Raw genomic sequence first — 13,131 nt, forward strand, 5'->3', positions numbered from 1 at the left:
GGCAGAGCCACTTCATAATGTGTTCAGTCCGTGGCCGTTCGCCATGTGGGCACTCGACATAGTAGGGCCTTTGCCCACGGCCAGCGGCAAGAGAAGATTTATGTTGGCCGCCACTGATTATTTCACCAAGTGGGTAGAGGGAGTGGCACTATAGTAAGTCAAAGAAGAGAATGTGAAGAAGTTCCTCTGGGAGAACATAATATGCAGATTCGGTTTACCCCATACAATCATTGCAGATAATGGAACACAATTTACTGGGGGAAAGGTACGTCAATTTCTTCAAGCCTACAAAGTAAAACAGAAGTTCTCGACGCCATATAATCCGGAGGGGAATGGCCAAGCCGAGGCATCAAACAAAATCATCATGGACAATTTAAAGAAAAAAAAATGGAAGACCGAAAAAAGGAGCGTGGGGTGATGAATTGAATCATGTTTTATGGGCTTATCGTTACTACTACACCGCAGACTTCGACGAATGAATCACCATTCGCAATGGCATATGGACTAGAGGCTGTCATACCGGTGGAAATGATAGAGAAAACGACAAGAACTAGGGCCGTGGAAAGGGGTCTTAATGAAAATATATTAGCCACTGAGTTGGATATAATGGAGGAAAAAAGAGATACGGCTCGCATACGACTGGAGGAGTATCATAGACGGTTACAGCGACAATATGATAAACGAGTAAAGCCGCGGGAATTCATGGTTGGGGACTTGGTGCTGTGAAGGGTTACTCCAGCCACTAAAAAGGAGAATGACGGCAAACTGGGACCCAACTAGGAAGGACCGTATGTCGTGACAGCAAAGGGAAATTCGGGTACTTACAAAATAGAGACTCCGGGAGGGGTAACGGTGGAGAAACAATGGAATATAAGAATGCTGAAAAAATTCCATGAGAGGAGCAGTGTGTAGCTTTCAATGAAACAAGCATCTTTTGTGTAATGTATAATGTTATGTGCGGAATTCTAAGTCAATGAAACAAAGATTACATTCCAGACTTAATAGCATGCATAGAAATTAATCAGAGACATCGTAAGGGACGAGCCCTTCGCGGACTGTAAGTCCGAATCAAACTGGGGGCAACCCTGACTAGCTTCACAGCTGTCCAAAGCGCGCGCGGGGGGGACGAGCCCTTCGCGGACTATAAGTCCTAATCAAACTGGGGGCAACCCGGACTAGCTTCACAACTATGCAAAGCGAGCGCGGGGGGGAAAGATCCCTTCGCGGACTCTTTGTCCGAATCGAACTGGGGGCAACCCTGACTTGCGTAAAACCTATACACATAGTAAAGGCAGGAGGAAGAGAGCCCTTCACTAACAGTGCGTCCAAATAACAAGGGACAATCATAGCTAAGGTCCAGCTAACGGAGTTTGGAGATGCAAATGAAAAGGAATTAAGTCAAAGTAACATTTTGATCAATGGCTCCATGCATAACGAAGTTAAAATACGTTGTAATTAAAACACAACGACTATTGAATTACATTGCAAAAGGAGCACAAAAGTATTAGCTACAAAAGCCATTGTTTCACAAACACAAAGATAATTGTTTGACTGTTACAAAACCAAGGCCATCTACAAAGAAAGTAAGCCGACATGTGTTACTACTGAGGTACAGTAGTCGGTTCTTCAGGAGAAGTATTTTCATCTTCACTGACTGGGATGCTAGCATCTTCATTCGCCTGTACTGGAGAAGGGACCGCGCTGGTGATGGGAGTCGTGACACCAATGGTCGGCGTCTCAACGGCTTCAGACTGCACAGTTGGTTCTACAAGGGACGATGTCCCTACAACAAGAGGAGGCGGTGGAAGCAATCGGCCGGCAGCGCTAAGCTGATCAAGTTGTTGTTGCAGTTCGCGTGCGATCTTTTTTTAGCAAGAGCCCGAAATCGATCCGGCCTCTTGGACGACCTTATCCACGGCTTGCTTTGAGTGGCAAGCCTCTCCGCCTCTGAGGTCATCCATTTTGAATTGACACCCGCTTACGTAATTGCGGTGTCCGTCCCTCAACTACCCTGGCTCCCTATGAAGCTTGACTGCCTTTGATCCGGTTCGCGTCCGCCTCCTTCTCCAAATTTGGCGTATCGGCTTTCCACCGTCGGGCGTCGTGTATCTCTGCCGCCCGGCGTCAAATTCTCCACGGTCTTTGGGGGCCACGCGGCACGCAAAGACGAGTCTATGTCTTCACTTCTGAGAGACATATGGGGTATGAGATTAGCACAAAGAATGGAAAGATACCATAGACAATTGGTAAGCCACTAACCACTAGCCCAAGACATACCTTTTCCCATCCGGTGTAAATGGAGGCCACGTAGGGAAGCGGCGGTACCAAAGATCTCCATAAGCTTGATCCCGCCGGCGGTGAGAGCTAAAAATAAAGATCAAAGAACGGCTGGGTTTTCCAAAGTCGAAGTCTCGTGTAGTCACATCGCGGTCCCTAGCTTTGAACTTGGGATGCCACACCTCGACAGGCCCAGAGGTTAAAGGACCGGCAGAAGAAGAATCCTGTCTAAAGCGGCGTGAAGACATCACAGACCGCGGAGGTTCACTGAGGCCAGTAGTTGGGGGAGGAACAGCGGCAGAAGTTTTAGCTCTTTTGGTGGGAGGGCTCTTATTTGACACGTCAACAGGAGCATCCCCATCAGAGTCGCTGTCCCAAGCTTGTATTTGTTCACATCCATGGCGCCGCGTAAGGGGGAGCGGTATTAGCAAAGAAAATCGTCCTCCCACTCGGCCACACGAGTAGGAAGGGGAGGGTTTCCGCGGTAGTAGTCTTGTTTTAGTAGTAGCGCACGTTGAGCAACAACTCTAGAATGAGAGATTTTTGGTATAGTTGAAAGACTTGTAAGGCGAACGTTTTCTTTTTTGAGGAGGGGATGGTTTGGGCTTTCTTTCTTTGGGGCGGACGGCGATAGAGGGGCCTTGGTATTTGCCAATGTTCTTTGGAGAGGGGTCAAATAACGAGGAGTGGCTTTTTCGGATCAATGCCAAGGACTTCCTGCTTTGTGAACTCCCGAAGTTCAGCGGAGAGATTGGAAAATTTCTGAGTAAACACCGTTGTATATTTGGGATCGCGAATCGGTCTCCAACCTACATCACCAAGAACAAAGACAAATTAGTGACAATGAGAGATAAATACCGCGACTCTAACGGCTTACTTACCACTTGTTAGGAAATGGAGATGCCTCGGAGAAACTTCGGGAGGGAGGTCTGCGGATAAAAAATTACCGACACATACAACGGGTACTGATGCCACACCTTGTCAGAAGTGGTAATGTGAAGAAGGAAAGACTTCTTTTGAGGACGAGTGCAAAAGGATTGATATCCCACACCCCCCAGTTTAGTGCTTTTCTTTATATAGAAGTGGGCGAGGATATCGCGGAGTTGTATCTTGGGGGAGTGAGTCTCATTGTAGTGGTTGGCGGCATACATAACACGCCAGAAGTTACCTATGCCCTGACACGGAGGAATGTTGAAATGGTTACAAACCTCGACGTCAAGGGGAGTCAGAGGGAAACGTAAGCCGGCTGCTATCTGTCCTACAGTAGCTACTAGATAACCAGGGCGCGGCGATACTAAGTGAGGAAAGTGGGTGACGCCAGACACATGTTCGAAAATAATGTCACCAGGAATGCCGTAAAAGCTTAACGGCATCTAGATTGGGTCTGCGGTAATAGGGCGGCGTGTGATGGCGAGAAGGTGTCCTACCCGGCGATGGAACAGGCGGTGGGATCGGTAGAGTTTGAAGCCGGGGATTCGATCTGTCCGCGGATTGATGACTAGATCTAGGGAAGAGGATCCGGTTACGATGTGGTGGCGGAGGGATTGGGTGGAGGAGATGACCTCATATTCCGATGAAGGCATAATGGAAACAAAGGCAAGGAGAGAAATTCAGAAAAAGCTAGATCGCGCAATCTAGGAAAAGAAGATAATGAGGAAGCAACCCCCAAAATAAACAATGAATGCACAAATAACGAGAGGAAAAAGGAAACGAAAACAGTTAAGACAAACTCAGCAAGAGGGCCAAAGCAATGGAGGCGTAAACAAAAACGTCTTGGAGGTCGCGCTAAGAGAGGACGACGGAAAAGGGGCGAGGTTGAAGAAGGTGAAGTTGAAAAGAAAATGGTGAGGGTTTACTGTTTTGAGGGTTTTGAGGGTTGTGAGAGAGGAGAGATTTAAAAGCGGGATTTGAGGGGGGGGACAAAAGCGGTAATCGACCGACGAGAGAACCAAAGGTTTAAGGACGCGTGTCATCTCGATTTTCGAAGGGGCAGCATACGAGGCGCGTGCGCTGTATTTCCAGGTGGCAGTACAGAGGAAGCACGTGGAACACGTGCTGGGAGAAAGAGATAAAGGGACAGAGTGGGAGGGTCAGACAAGAAGTATTCAGCAGAGGGTGTACGGAAAGAGAAAGAGTAGTTCTCGGCACCATTGCCAGTCGCGGACCAACAATAGGGCCGAGAGAGGGCATCTGTATAGGACGTACACATGACCTAGGAGGTTAGTGGTGACAAAGGGACCCGGATCGCGGTATAAGCGTGGGAAGACGGGTTACCGCGAGATCGGATCCGCGGTATCCCAACCGCCTGAACCTAGCTGCGCGAAATGTGGAGAGTGGGAGAGCGGCACCAGGAACCGTAAGATAACCGCTGCGGTATGTGGAAGGAGAAGAGATATAAGAAAGAGAGTGAGAACTGGAAGGGAAGAAAAGAAAGAAGGAGAGAGGAGTAAGATTAGAGGTTGTAATCACAGTCAATACAATTGTCATACAATATTAAGCAGTGAAGCAAAATCACTGAATGCAATTTACCGAATTTGCACTTCTTATCGAGTTTTCAATAAGATCCAGCATTTGAAGTACTATAAAGTCAAAAGTGGTATTGTCTTCTCCAATATCCAGCTCATAGTTCTCTATTTCTGTCTTAGACTTCTTTATTTCTTCTTCACAGAAACCAGTGCCAGCCCCGAACATTTTGGTGGCCTAAAGCAAGACAATAGAATGTGGTCCTATGTGCGTTAATATTATCAATTTTTTTTAACTTGTGTTATTCAATATAATTTAAGAGAGAGTGAGTGAAGTGATTTTATTATTTGACAGAGGAGTTTTATTTGTTTTTTTTAGATATAGATAAAAGTTTGGATTTTTTAATTGTGAGTTGGTTTAATATATATATTTTTTTAATTGTTTGTAACGAGTGGAGTAAATATTGCCAAAGAGTTTAATAAGGAGTTGAGTTCTCGGGGATTGTGTGTGATTTTGTTATTCGGCAGAGGTGTTTTATTTGTTTTTTTAGATATAGATAAAAGTTTGGGGTTTTTAATTGTGAGTTGGCTTAGTGTTTAATATATATTTTTTAAAGAGTGGGGTAAGTATTGTCAAAGAGTTTAATAAAGAGTTGGGTTCTCGGGGATTATGAGTGATTTTGTTATTTGACAGAGGTGTTTTATTTGTTTTTTTTTAGATAAAGATAAATATTTTGATTTTTTAATTGTGAGCTGGTTTAATATGAGTGGGGTAAGTATTGTCAAAGAGTTTAATAAGGAGTTGGGTTCTCGAGGATTGTGAGTGATTTTGTTATTTTGCAAATGAATTTTATTTGTTTTTTTAGATATAGATAAAAGTTTGGGTTTTTTAATTGTGAGTTGGTTGTGTGTGTGTGTGTGTGTTTTTTTTTTTTTTTTTTTTTTTTTTTAACGAGTGAGGTAAACATTGTCAAAGAGTTTAATAAGGAGTTGGATTGTCGGGGATTGTGAGTGATTTTGTTATTTGACAGTGGAGTTTTATTTGTTTTTTTAGATATAGATAAAAGTTTGGGTTTTTTAATTGTGAGTTGGTTTAGTATTTTTTGTTTTGTTTAATTGTTTAGTATTGTCAAAAGTTTAATAAGGAGTTAGGTTTTGGGATTGAGGGATTAATTGAAATAGTGTGTTTATTTTTTTCTTAAATATGATTGGTTTATTTTTTGTCCTAAATAAGTGGCAACTAACTGAAGTGTTTATTAGAAAATTTATTATTTTGTGCCTATAATAGTAATAGTGTTTTTGGTTTGGTCCCAAAGCAACTTCCCCTTGGGTCGCTTTTCCTTAGGCCGACACTGTTTGGTTCCTGAAGTATAGGAGTTTTGGAGGTTTAGGCTCAAGACAGCCTCATTTTCTTTGGCAAATCTCCCCTTGTTTTTTGGAGTTCTGTTATCCCAACTAAGCTATGAAGACCTTATTTATACGTCTCTCTAAAACCATTGATTCAGTAAGAAGAAAAAAAGAGGGAAAGAAAAATGGCACAAAAGATTGTTGCTTTGTTTGTGATGTGCTTGGTCCTTATTGCAACCTTGCAGGAGGTCCAAGCTGACGATAAAACATACACAAAATGTTTCGAGGAATGTGAAAAAACATGTATGGGTTCCGGAAGTACTGGCTACACTCACTGCGAAGTGAAATGTGACGAGGAATGTACAAATAAGGAGATAGACGGTAATTTGCAAACCAAGTAGAGCGTTCTGTTTCGAAAAATTGTCATTTGTCATTTGTTTATATCTCGCATACATACTGTGATTGTCTAGTCTTACCTCTTCGTTTGATTCAATGCATGGTATATTATGCATGCGTAGTACAAAATGCCCAAGTTTTAAGGTATTGCAACTGCAAAAGTTTTTTAAAACATCAGGAACTCTGTTTTCTAGGCTCTGTGTTTATTTTTAAAAAATACTTGTTTTTCTAGATACTGATATTGTGACCAGATACTATGGTTGCATGTATATAATATTGGTGACATACAGTCCCCAAAAGAAAATTCCGTTTTTAGTTAGGTACTTCTTTTCTTTATATTTAGTCTGATAAATCTCTGTTTAATCCATGCAGCGCTCGTAGGTACTCTGAATCAATAAAGCAACTCTTCAAGATCTCCAAGGCTGTAATCTTTCCCTCTCAATATTTATAAGAAATGAAAACATATGATAATGAATCATCAATGTAACATTTTTCTTCTTCATTTATAATAATAACCATTTATATATAATATTTCGGTAATGTGTGGATCCTTTTTTATTTTACTTTTTATTTGAGTTGAATGAAATCAATGAATGATGGAACTGCTGGGCTCTTCGTACTGCAAAGATTTTAGACTAAAGGCCCGCCGTAAAATCTCAATCACACATGTTAGCCGAGTAAAGAAACGAAATATAATTTATCGTAAGAGTTCGTCTACCCCGAGGATATTCTTATAGGGATGACATCCGAATTTGTTTTTGATTTTCGGGGTATCGGCACACTCATCCCTATAGGGATATCCTCAGGTAGCCCAAATCTAAACGTACGTTTTCTCGGATAGAGGTATTGGCATTTGGCTTCGAACAGATTTAGCTGTTGATGAGTTGGTCAAATTTAATTTTTGTACAATAATGACGACCAATTGTGAAAAGAAAGAAAGAGAAGGTATAGACTGTAGTTGGGATAGCCAGATTTCTAGTGTATGTAGTAAAAAGACTCCTCCATGGAATTCTGTATTTGTAACTTTTAGCTATATATCAGCAAAGTTACCTTAGCTTTAGGGATCGGAGAAATAAAAAATAAAATTCATGAGAATGTTAAAGAAGGATTTATCAGTACCACACTAAACTTGTAATAGTGTACAAACATTTTATAAATTTTTTGATCGATAAAATCAATTCTGGTGATACTTTAGGCATAAATCGATTGTAATAGGAACACAAGTCTTGATTGAATCTTTCACCATACCGGACACTTAATTAGAAGAAGGGCATAGTCTAAGCAAGATACTAAGTATGTCTGTATGTGTTCTGCTCCAATGTGTTCTTTAATATTATAGTCTTATAGAGGAACCTGAACCTCGTTTAGAGATGATTTCCTATTATCACCAGAACATAATCATAATCATGAAGAACACTAGCTAACCGGGAAGAAATAATCAGGAGTTGTTAAGTATGCCGCAAGACCGGTTTAAAATCTGCATGTTCTTGCATATACAACCATAGCAGAGATAGGTACGCTAGGCACTTTTATCACTGGAAGCCTAGCTAGGAGATGCCAAAATGGAACACGTATATCTTTCAAAGCATTGTATTCTCCGTTTATCCATAGTCAATGAACTTCCCATCATTTAAAATATTGAGATTGCTATAGAAAGAGGATGGGGTTTAGTTTGGGTTGAATCTGACTCTAAGGCAGCAGTTGCTCTTTCAGTTCAAACAAGATCCCTTTCTTGCGTCAAATCCGGTCACAGAGTCGAGTTATTGTCGAGGGGAAAATTTTGGTATGGTTTTGTACATTTTTAATCTTCTACTAACTTAAAGTTTGCCAGTTTGCTTTTATATGTGTTGTTCTAATTATTTTTTCGAGCAATTGGTGTGAATGATAGATTGAGGTACTTAGTATATTGATGATGGAATATACTGCACACCAAATATCATAACTGTACATGCCTTACTAATTGTAAGTACCCTCCGTTCTACACTACAGAACACATGTCCATATAACAGGACGTCCTACTTAAGCTCGTCCCACAACAACAGATCGTACCAACGACCCAACATCCAAGCCGTCACCAGCATCAGTTACAGCCATTTATGGAAGGATACCAACTAGCGCAATTTTGGAGCTCAATCAACGCCACAATAAAGGAGACATTAACTTTGTAACAGCAGAGTAATGACGAATCATAAAGATAGCACACAAGGTGGATCTACAACTCATAACGGTCCAAGCACACATCTATAAATAGAGAGAGATGAACTACGGAGCTTGATTCAAGTTGACCTGAGAAACTTGATACGTAGGCAACTCTTATCCCAAGAAGAGTACAACCATTTCCTATTCAACAAATCATCAGGTCGTAGTCCCAAAGTAACCAACATCTGCATTGGCGCCGTCTGCCGGTACGTTTTCTTAAGAAAAGAACAACCACTCTTTTCTCAATCCCACGAAGCTGGTCAGAAAAACCACAATGGATCCCAACCTACAAGCATTGGCAGATCAAATGAAGACGCTCCAAAAAGCCTTCGTAACCTTACAACAAGAAAACCAGACGATGCGAGAGCAAGCCACCTCAAACAACAACAACAACACTCCAGACGCAATGGAGAACAATGCCGTCACAGCCCTCACCACCACCACAAACAAAAAACTTGAGGACTTCGAGCAAAGATTGTAAAAATCTAATGACAAAGCCAATGCACTCCAGCTCGCTCAGAAGATCCTTCAGACGTATAAAGCGTCGCCATTCACAACAGAAATCAGGGAAAAGCAGCCTCCAGCGGAATTCATTCAACCAAAGTTCCCATTATACGATGGTAGCTCATGCCCAAGCCAGTATGTGGCTCGTTTCAGCCAAATCCTTACACACTACAACGCATCGGAGTATGACTACCTAAAATGCAAACTCTTTCCAGCCAGCTTGAAGGACGGAGCAATATACTGGTTCTACAAACTCCCTCCTGACTCCATCAACAACTTTGATAAGCTGGCCGAAACGTTCGCAGCAGAATTCGTCATAGGAAGAAGCAATCCGACCTAGACTCGTTGTTCCAGCTCAAACAGGCGCATGGTGAGACAATACGTGTGTTCTTAAGACGTTTCAAGAAGGACCTCCTCTCACTGGAAGAAGGACTCACCGACAACTTCGCAACTTCAGCGTTCACAAACGCCCTATTAGACGACTCCGACCTAGCAGGGTCCCTCCTACGCAACAAGCCAGATACCCTAGACGACCTGTATCACAGAGTCGACAAGTACATTAAGTACGAAAAGTGGCTAGCTTAGCGCAAAGGAAAAGAGGTCCTCGCAGTAAGCAACGAGCAAGGACCCAAAGAAAGCAACAACAACAACAACAACAACAAAAGATCCAGCTCTAGCAAGCCTTCTTACACAAAGAGGGAATTCTCCAATTTCTCCAGGACGCCATCCCAAATCTTGAAAAAGATATATAAAGCACCATATTTCAAGCCCAACATCAACAAGGTGATCGCAATCTCAGAACGTCCATACTGCCATTTTCACAAGCTCCACCACCATGACACCAATGAATGTTGGAGCCTCAAGCACTACCTCCAAGACCTAGTCGAGGAGGGCAAATTGAAAAAGTTCTTGCCAGAGAGCGACCTGAGGTACAAGCTTGATGCCAAGCGCTACATAAGCAGAAGCCGCAGCAGTGAAGCCAACAATAGGAGCATGAGCAGAACGACCCGCCGATCTAAGTCTCCAGGTCGGTCGAGGCACAACAGGAGACAACACTCCTCTGACAATGATGAGCACAAAGTAATTCACATGATTACAAACACCTCAAAAGACGAAACCTCAGGATGGGAGAAGCGCAGAAGAGTAGGAGCAATCTAAGAAATCTACCACCTCTCACACAGAGCCAAGATGATAAACGCCACCGACCCAAAGACGACAACATCAATTTCATTCACAGAAGAGGATCTAGACAAGGTGTGCCTACCTCACAATGATGCCTTGGTAGTGCATGTCAAAATCAACGGTTGGACAATCAAAAGAGTCCTCATCGATCCAGGCAACTCATGCGACATACTTTTCTATCAAACTTACAAGGACATGCACCTGCCAAACTCGATGATGATAGAATGCACCGCTCTATGGGTTCAACGGAGATAGTACAGATGCCACCGGAGACATTATCTTACCAATCTCCATTAGCATAAAGGAGGACATAGTCAAAACTTCAACACGCTTCAGTGTAATTGATGTCAAGTCGTCCTACACTGCCATCCTAGGACGTAGATGGATCCACAAGATTCAAGCAATTCCATCAACCCTACACCAAGTCCTACGATTTCCCGGACCACGGGGTATCATGGAGCTCAGAAGCAACCAACTCGAAGCTCACAGATGCAATCAGGTCATCACAACGACCTCAACCGAGCTTCAGGTCGTCGGAGACAAAGACGTCCCAAAGAATCAAGATCCTCAAACGTCCAGCCCTCCAGCAACTGCAACAGACAAGCTCAAGGGGAAGCAAGCTCAAATAGAACCAGGAGAAAAAGTCAATTTGGGCACAACTGATGACCCAAAATTTGTTTATGTAGGGGCTGACTTAGACTCCAAGCTCAAGGAGCAACTTGTCAAATTTCTATCTCTCAATAAAGATGTTTTTGCTTGGTCGTACATCGATCTGCTAGGAATCGACCCTCAGATCGCTTGCCACAAGCTAAATGTAGATCCAATGGTCAAGCCTATCAAACAACGACCTAGGAAACTATCGCTCAAATTTCAAAAAGCTATCAACAAAGAGATAGAGAAGCTAAAAAATGTTGGATTCATTAGAGAAGTCGAATACCCGACCTGACTTGCCAACATTGTAGCTATTCTAAAAAAGAATGGTCAGGGACGACTTTGCATAGACTTCACTAACGTCAACAAGCACTGCCCAAAAGACAGCTTCCCCCTACCAAGGATCGACATACTTGTAGATCAAACTTGCAGCCATGAGCTCTTATCGTTTATGGACGCATACAGTGGATACAACCAAATACCACTTGCAGAAGAAGACTAGGAAAAGACGTCCTTCATAACCAAGCAAGGCACATTCTGTTACAACGTCCTACCTTTCGGCTTGAAGAACGCAGGTGCGACCTACCAAAGACTGGTCACCAAAATGTTCAAATACTTGCTAGGAGACACAATGGAGGTCTACATAGACGACATGGTGGTCAAAAGCGAAAAGGCGGGAGACCACATCTCCCACTTACGAGAAGCCTTCGAACGACTTCGCCAAAACAAGATGAAGCTCAACCCAGCTAAGTGCGTATTCAGAGTAGCCTCAGGGAAATTCTTAGGTTACCTCGTTTCACAAAGGCGCATTGAAGCAAACCCATAACAGATTAGAGCTCTTCTTGAAATGCCAGACCAACTACAAAGCAACAAATCAACAAGTTATCTGGCATGGTTTCAACCCTCAAAAGGTTCATCTCAAGAGCATCTGACAAGTGCAGACCAATCTTGCAAATACTCAAAAAGGGCGCAACATTCACATGGACAGACGGGTGCCAAAAAGCCTTCAACGACTTGAAAGCTCATTTATCAACTCCACCCGTCCTGTCCAAACCAGAAGAAGGAGAAACTCTGGCATTTTACCTTACAACCACCAACTTCGCAATCAGCTCAGTTCTTTTTCACGAACACGACGGAGTCGAAAAGCCAGTCTACTTCACCAACAAGACGTTGGCAGATTCAGAAACACACTACTCTCCGATGGAGAAAACGATGCTTTCTTTACTCTACTCAGCTCGGAAGTTCCGACCTTACTTCCAATCACACAGCATCAAGGTCATCACTGACGTACCCATCAAACAGGTATTGAGTTCAAACAACAAAATAGCTCGTATTGGCCAAATGGACTGAAGAACTCGGAGAACATCACATCGAGTTCGTTCCCAAAACGTCTCACAAAGGTCAGGTCGTTGTTGATTTCTTGGCAGATTTCCCCGTCGAAGACATCAACTGGGAACCTAAGCCCATCACTTCACTCCATCAACCAGCCACCCCAGACACATGGCACCTCCACGTAGATGGAGTATGCAATAACAGTGGTAGTGGACTGGGGGCAGTGTTAACTTCACCAGAAGGATCTCAGCTACATAAATCAATCAAGATCGATTTTGCAACATCCAACAATGAAGCGGAATACGAAGCATTGATCACAGGCCTCCGCATGGCACAACAACTACAAGTCCCAAAGCTCAAAGCTTATAGTGACTCCTAGCTAATCGTCAAGCAGATCACCAAAGAAAATGTCACAAACGGAGCAAACCTGGCAAAATACGCTCATGTCATTTATGACATCATCAGCTCGTTCAAAACATTCTCCTTGGAACATATTCCTCGAGAGGACAATAGACATGCAGACAGCTTGGCTCTCCTAGCCTCCAAAACACAAGAAGCATGTCCGACCACAGTCTACATTGACATTCTGGAGCGACCTGCATACCAGAAAGAAAGTGTCAACAACCTTACAGATTTCCAACCCTCATCTGAAGAGGAGATCAGTAAATCTTGGATGGGCCTATTCCTCAAGTTCATCTTACATGGTGCAATCTCATCAGAAGCAAAGAATGCTCGTGCAATACAATTTCGAGCCCCAAGATACACAATGATTAACGGAAGA

The 13,131-nt window shown here is 42.9% G+C and overlaps 1 long non-coding RNA gene across 1 annotated transcript; it reads left to right on the top strand.

Moving 5' to 3' along the window:
• Nucleotides 1-6,245: 6,245 nt before the first annotated feature.
• On the top strand, nucleotides 6,246-7,022 carry LOC147499783 (uncharacterized). Its single transcript, XR_015194540.1, has 2 exons — nucleotides 6,246-6,467; nucleotides 6,855-7,022. It is a non-coding gene; the product is annotated as an uncharacterized LOC147499783 (long non-coding RNA).
• The last annotated feature ends 6,109 nt before the right edge of the window (nucleotides 7,023-13,131 follow it).

The sequence above is a fragment of the Coptis chinensis genome, chromosome 5 (genome assembly GCF_015680905.1).
Source record: "Coptis chinensis isolate HL-2020 chromosome 5, ASM1568090v1, whole genome shotgun sequence".
In the NCBI taxonomy this organism is placed as follows: domain Eukaryota; kingdom Viridiplantae; phylum Streptophyta; class Magnoliopsida; order Ranunculales; family Ranunculaceae; genus Coptis; species Coptis chinensis.